At 59.1% G+C, this 5,664-nt stretch overlaps 1 protein-coding gene across 1 annotated transcript in view; it reads right to left on the bottom strand.

The window, feature by feature from the left end:
- Positions 1 to 5,664, bottom strand: part of ANGPT4 (angiopoietin 4) — a gene marked incomplete at its 5' end in the record, with an annotated part of 37,914 nt that overhangs the window by 31,947 nt on the left and 303 nt on the right. The window lies entirely within an intron of this gene.

Raw genomic sequence — 5,664 nt, 5'->3', positions numbered from 1 at the left:
AGTCCCGGGCGGGCCGGTTTGTGCTTTTGACCCACATCCAGCCGGGCAGGGCCTTGGACCGCTGGGCTGGGGGCTTGAGCTGTTCTGAGGTCTGGCGTCAGGGGCCTGGAGTGTGAGCAGCAGAGGCTGGGGGCAGGGCCAGGTTGAGAGCGTCATATCCAGCCCTTCACCCCTCCTCACTTGGCTTTGGGTGCAGAAAGGGNGTTGGGCCCTGGGCATCTGGCTTGTATGTGTGTGTCCTGGGTCCTCTGGGGAGGACAGAGGGTGTGGACACCCAGGGAGGTAGAGATGGGAGGTCTAGCCGGCCGGGGTGGTGGGGGGCGAGGGGGACAGACAGGGAGAGACCTCAGGGACATACCACCAGACAGGAGAGTCACAGAGTTGCAGAGACACACACAAGAGTCAGAGACAGTGTCAGGGCCACTGCGAGAGCCCCAGGAGAGACCCACAAGAGGCAGAGAGACCCAGAGACAGAAAGGGAGAGGCAGAGAGACACAAGGGGGATGGGCAGAGAGGGCCCACTGTTGCTGGTGCAGGAGAGAGAGTGGAAGGGGCCACATTTTTGGGGTTTGAAGCTGGGCTGCGTTCAGGTGCTGGGTGGGCCGGGGAACCTGGCCCTGGGTTTCCTACTCCCCTCATCTGTAGAATGGGTCCTGCGTGGGAGAAGGCGGAGGGGAGCACCTCCTGGCAGATACCGGGGCCACAGCTCACCGGGTGACAGTAGTCAGAGGGACCCTTCACTGAGCACCTGCTGGGGACAGACGCTCTCCCGGTTCTGCGGCTCTGGAGCCCACATCAAACCGTCTCATCGCACAGGCGAGGCCCAGAGCGCAGGGCCGGCACCGGCTCACACAGGCGGCGGACCCAGGAGGCCACGCCACAAGCCACCGTGCTGCACAGCCTGCTGGGGGACCCTGCCCCCCCGCTGGCTCCGTCCGCCTGTCCGCCCACCCCCTCGACAGTCCTGGCTGCAGCTTTCGTCCCAGATGAGGGGGTGGAGCAGAGCCAGGAGCCGATGTGCAGCCCACAGATAGCTGACTCCAGACGGGAGTCATTAGTGCAGAGGCTTTCCAGGGGGAGGGGGGAGGAGGGGAGGGGAGAGCAGTGGAGGAAGGNGTACAGACTCTCCCGCACCCCCCCTCCCTGCCCCCTGCACTCTGAGTTTCGGAGGACACCAGCCAGCTGGCCAGCTCCACGCTGGGAGAAGGGGGTGGGTGTCTGGGACTCGGGAACCCCAAGGCACCAGGGAACACGCCACTGTCTCTCAGATCTTGCCTCCCTCACTTCCCTGATACCCTCCAGAGTCAGGAGAAAGGATCTGGAGTTTGGAGAGAGAGTCTGGGCTAGCTGCCACTGCTGGGCAACTCTAGCAAGTCGCCTCCCTTCCCTGGCCTGTCTCCGCACCTGTGCTGGTGAGGACCGGGGCGGGGGGAGTCAGGGGCACACGCTGAGCAGTGCTGGCTGCTGGTCGCTTGAGGCAAGGAGGGTCTCCTCTGCCACCGCCCCGGTGATTGGAATCGGGCCAAGAGCTCGGTCTGGATAAGCTGGTCCTCTCCGCTCATCCCCAGTAATCCCTAATGGCGATAGTGGTAATAATGATGCTTCCAGATCAGAATATTTTGAAACTCAATTTTTTTCTCTCCTGGGATGTTACTGCAGAAACCAGAAGAGGGCGCTGTTTCAAAGGCTCAGAGATAGGCCCAGCCCAAGGGGCATTTACCCCGAGGAGCCCTTACCCAGGAAATGACAGAGCAGGCACCTCCTTGGACCCCAGCAGCCCCTGGGGCACACCAGCATGGACAAATGACAGTCCCAGCCCCAAGGTTATTGGATAGGGACCATCGGACTGACTTGTCCACAGGAGCCCTGCCCTCACCCTGAAGTGCAGGGTCCAAACTGGAGATGCGGTGGAGTTCAATAATAGCCCATCGGTCCACTGCATCCGGGCACAGGGGGGCTACCCTGTGCTTCACGAGACACGAGCTCTAGTCAGGCAGCAGGCTGACAGCGGTGTGGGAGTGCTCTCAGCGGCCATCCCAGCCATCCCCCTGACACGTTCCCGTTTTGCAGATGGGGAAACTGAGGCATGCTCATCCACAGCCATGTGGCAAGTAAACGCCAGACCGGGATGGGAACTCGGGTCAGCCTGACTCCTGCAGCAGTGCTCTTTGCCCCATGGTGCCCCAGGGACATCTGGAGAGGACATGATGCCACAGGCTGAAGAGGTGGGCTGGGTGGCCTTCTGAACCGAAAATCACGGGTTTGAATCCTTCCTTTGGCTCAGCCCATGATGCCTGAGCACCAGGCACCCTGGGGAGTCAAGGATGGATGGGAGAGTGAGGCTTGGGGTAGAGGGAGGCAATGAGGCAGAGGGGGCCAGGGAGGCAGCTGGGGAGACAGGAGGGTGCACTGCGAGGAGAGAACCGGAGGCCACAGGATGGGCGGGACCTGCTGTCGGCGGGGCAGGTGGCTATGAAGGCCTTAAACGGAGACAGGTGGGCAGGGAGGGAGGCGCTGAGTGTCCGGCAGCATCAGGGTTGAGGCACCTCGGGCTCTCGGAGGGAAGACACCTTCAGGGTCAGGGTCACGGATTTGGGGCTCAGGAACCCATCAGACGCCGATTTGGTAGCATTGTGGGGCAGGAGGGAAATGGCGCTGCAGAAGCCGTGGGGGCAGCCCTGGGGCCCGTGCCGTGAAGCGTGAAAGGCAAAGAGGAGCAGGGACAGAGCCCTGGGAAACACTGGCATCTCAGGGTGGGGAGGGGCTCGGGGGCTTCACGCATGTGCTCATTCATCCCGCGGACGCGTATGGAGCACCTGTGCTGCCTCAGGCACCGTTCTGGGCTCCGGGAACCCAGTAGTGAACAAAGCAGGTGTGATCCTTGCTCCCCTGCTGTGCACAGATGACAGAAATGCTCTCAGAATGGGTAGTGATCGTGCTAAGAGAGAAAACCGAAGCCGGGTTCAGGGGATACAGAGTGACAGAGAGAGAGCAGTTTAAATGGGACAGACCGGGAGGGCCTCTCTAAAGAGGTGACATTTAAGGAGAGACCTGAAGGAAGTGGGGTGAGCAATGTGGGCTTCTGGGAGAGGAGTGTTCCAGGGACTAAGGATTTTTGCTTTTATTCCAAAGAGATGGGATGGTCTGAAGCCGAGAAGGGACAGAAGCTAAAGATCTGTCTTTAAGATCTTTAGCCAGGGTGGCTGCCATGATGGCCGCCCAGGTAGGAGATGAGGGTGGCTGGCCCAGAGTGGGGCAAGGTAGAGAAAGGGGTAGGGAGGTAGGTAAGCGTGGGCATGTCTTGTGGATGAGGGCTTGCTGATGGTGACGGTTTCTGGAAGGATGGTGCTGGTCAGCAACGTAGAATTTGTCGGGAGATCAAGTATGATGAAGACTGGTGGCCATTGGATGTAGGAGGTGGGAGGTGACTTTTGGGGGAAGGAGCACATGGGATGCGAGGAAATGGAGGCAGAGTGTGTGGACTTCTGAGACCCAGGCCAGAAGTCAGATAGCGTTGGTTGGATAAGAGCCTTGTTTCCTCTACTCTTCCTTCTCCATTTTTTCCCCATGGGAGATACTTATATGGGACTACACACGGAGGGGGGAAGAATCAGCAGAGGGGGAGTACAGAAGGGGAGAGCTGGCTTGGGAGGTTCAGGGGCTGCACAGGGATGGGATCTACATCCCAGAAGGGAAGAGTGGCCTTGGCCCATGGAGGACCCCCTCCCTCTGAGCTGGAAAAAGGCCCTGGGGACTGGTGGATGCATGGGTGAACCTATAGGTGTGGGATAGGCAGCTGAAGAGTGGCTCTTCCCCGTTTCTCATTGAAGCAGGGGGTCATTGGTCTGGTGGGAGGATGGGGGACAATAAAAATGGAGGCTTGAGGAAGAGGTGAGGGTTGGGACAGATTTCAGAGCAGCATGGAGCCCCCACTGGGTTGGCTCCAGCATGTGAGGCCAGGAACTCCCCCAACAGGGATCTAGGGGTGGGAATGGCAAGCTGGCAGTGCTGTAGGCAGGTGGGAGGGAGGGCAAGTGGGTGAGGGACTAGGGAAGATGGTGAGTTGGGGGCTGAGGAGATAGATGCTTAGACCAGGAGTAAGCCAGGAGGTTAAGTGTGGGTGCACAAAGCAGTTTGGTTAGATACAGGCAGGCCAGTCTCCCCACCTCAGGGATGCGTAAACCCAGAGTGTGCTCAAAGCAATCCTTTGGAAAGCACGGGAAACTATCAGAAATTCAGGTAACATGATTTCGTGTATCATCTTTTTGGAAATGGAAGGTTCCACTTCATTTTGTTTTCTACCCTGCACATATTATATGAATAGGGGCACGTGTGCAAAACTATCAAGTAAATACGCACATATAGGGGGAGTGGACACTGTTTGCTGCTTGGGCACGTGCTTTGAACAACTTGGAAACCAAGGAGCAGGAAGGCACTGCTCCTTGCAGAAGCGGCTGGTCAGCCGCCGTGTACTGTCGAAGGCTCTAGGAAGCAGTCCACCTCTCTCCACCCCGTGCCACTGCTCCAACTGTTTTCTGCACCTGGGCCCCGGGGCTCATTCTCTCTGTCGCTTGCTGTCACTTAGAGGCTCCTGCCCACCTGATCTTGGGACCCACAGGACACCCTTCCCGCCCCCACGCCTGTGCAGGGCCAAGCCTGCCTCGTTCGTCTCTGTACTCGGTGCCTTGTTGCGGGCTTTGCACACGGCGGGTGCTCAGAGAGTGTTCACTGAAAGAATGAGCGCAGAAGACCCTAGAATGGCCCTGGCCTTGGGCCAGAACCGCAGGGGGGTGTCCCTAGCTCCTGGTTCTCTGCCGCCCGCCCGGTACCCAATTCATCAGCAGGATCAATGCTCCCACTTCAGAATAATTCCTAATCTCCCGCCCGGTCACACTCCAGGCCCCCATCACCTCCTGCCTGGTGGCGAAGCAGCCTTCTTCTCTGGCTCCCGGCATGCACCCCGCCCCCTACGGCGTATTCTGTTTAAGGCAAATCAGGGGTGTCTCAGAGCAAGAGCCAGAGGCCTCCCAGTGCTCCCAAGGCCCGACACGACCTGCCTCCCCACACCTCTCCAATCTCCCGGCGTGCCCCTTTCTCCCGTCCTCTGCTCCAGCGGCACTGGTCCTCACGGTTCCCCGGCCACCCTGACTGCATTCCTACCTCACAGCCTCTGCCTTGCTCGTCCCTTTGTGGCAGATGCCCTCCCCGCAGGTACCTGCACGGGCTGCTCCATCACCTTACTTTATTCTCTGGGTTCACGCGTCACTTCCTCCGAGAAGTCCTCTCGGATTGTCTGGCCACAAATAGCCACCCCGTCACTCCTTGCCTGCTTCCCTCCTTCATTTTACTTCACCATCTGACAGAGCAGGTATCTACGGCTCATCTCTTTCTGGCCTCTTTCTCCCACCGGTCCCGCAGGGGATGTGATGTTCTGTTGACTGTTATGCGCCTCACCCCTAGGATGGGCCAGGCCTGTGATTAGAGCTTGGTGAGTTTCTATCGAATGAGTGAATGAATGGCTGTGAGCGAGCCAGGTGTCGAGCTCTGACCCTGCCTGGTCTTGCTGTGTGGCATCAGGGCCGTCGCTGCCTGTCTCTGTTCCTCGTTACCCCCATCTGTGCACTTCGGAGACAAGGGCTGCACCAGCCTGAATTCTGTGTCTGT

Source organism: Crocuta crocuta, unplaced genomic scaffold (assembly GCF_008692635.1).
Source record: "Crocuta crocuta isolate KB4526 unplaced genomic scaffold, BGI_CrCroc_1.0 scaffold15, whole genome shotgun sequence".
NCBI lineage: Eukaryota > Metazoa > Chordata > Mammalia > Carnivora > Hyaenidae > Crocuta > Crocuta crocuta.
This window is presented reverse-complemented; position numbering and strand designations above follow the sequence as displayed.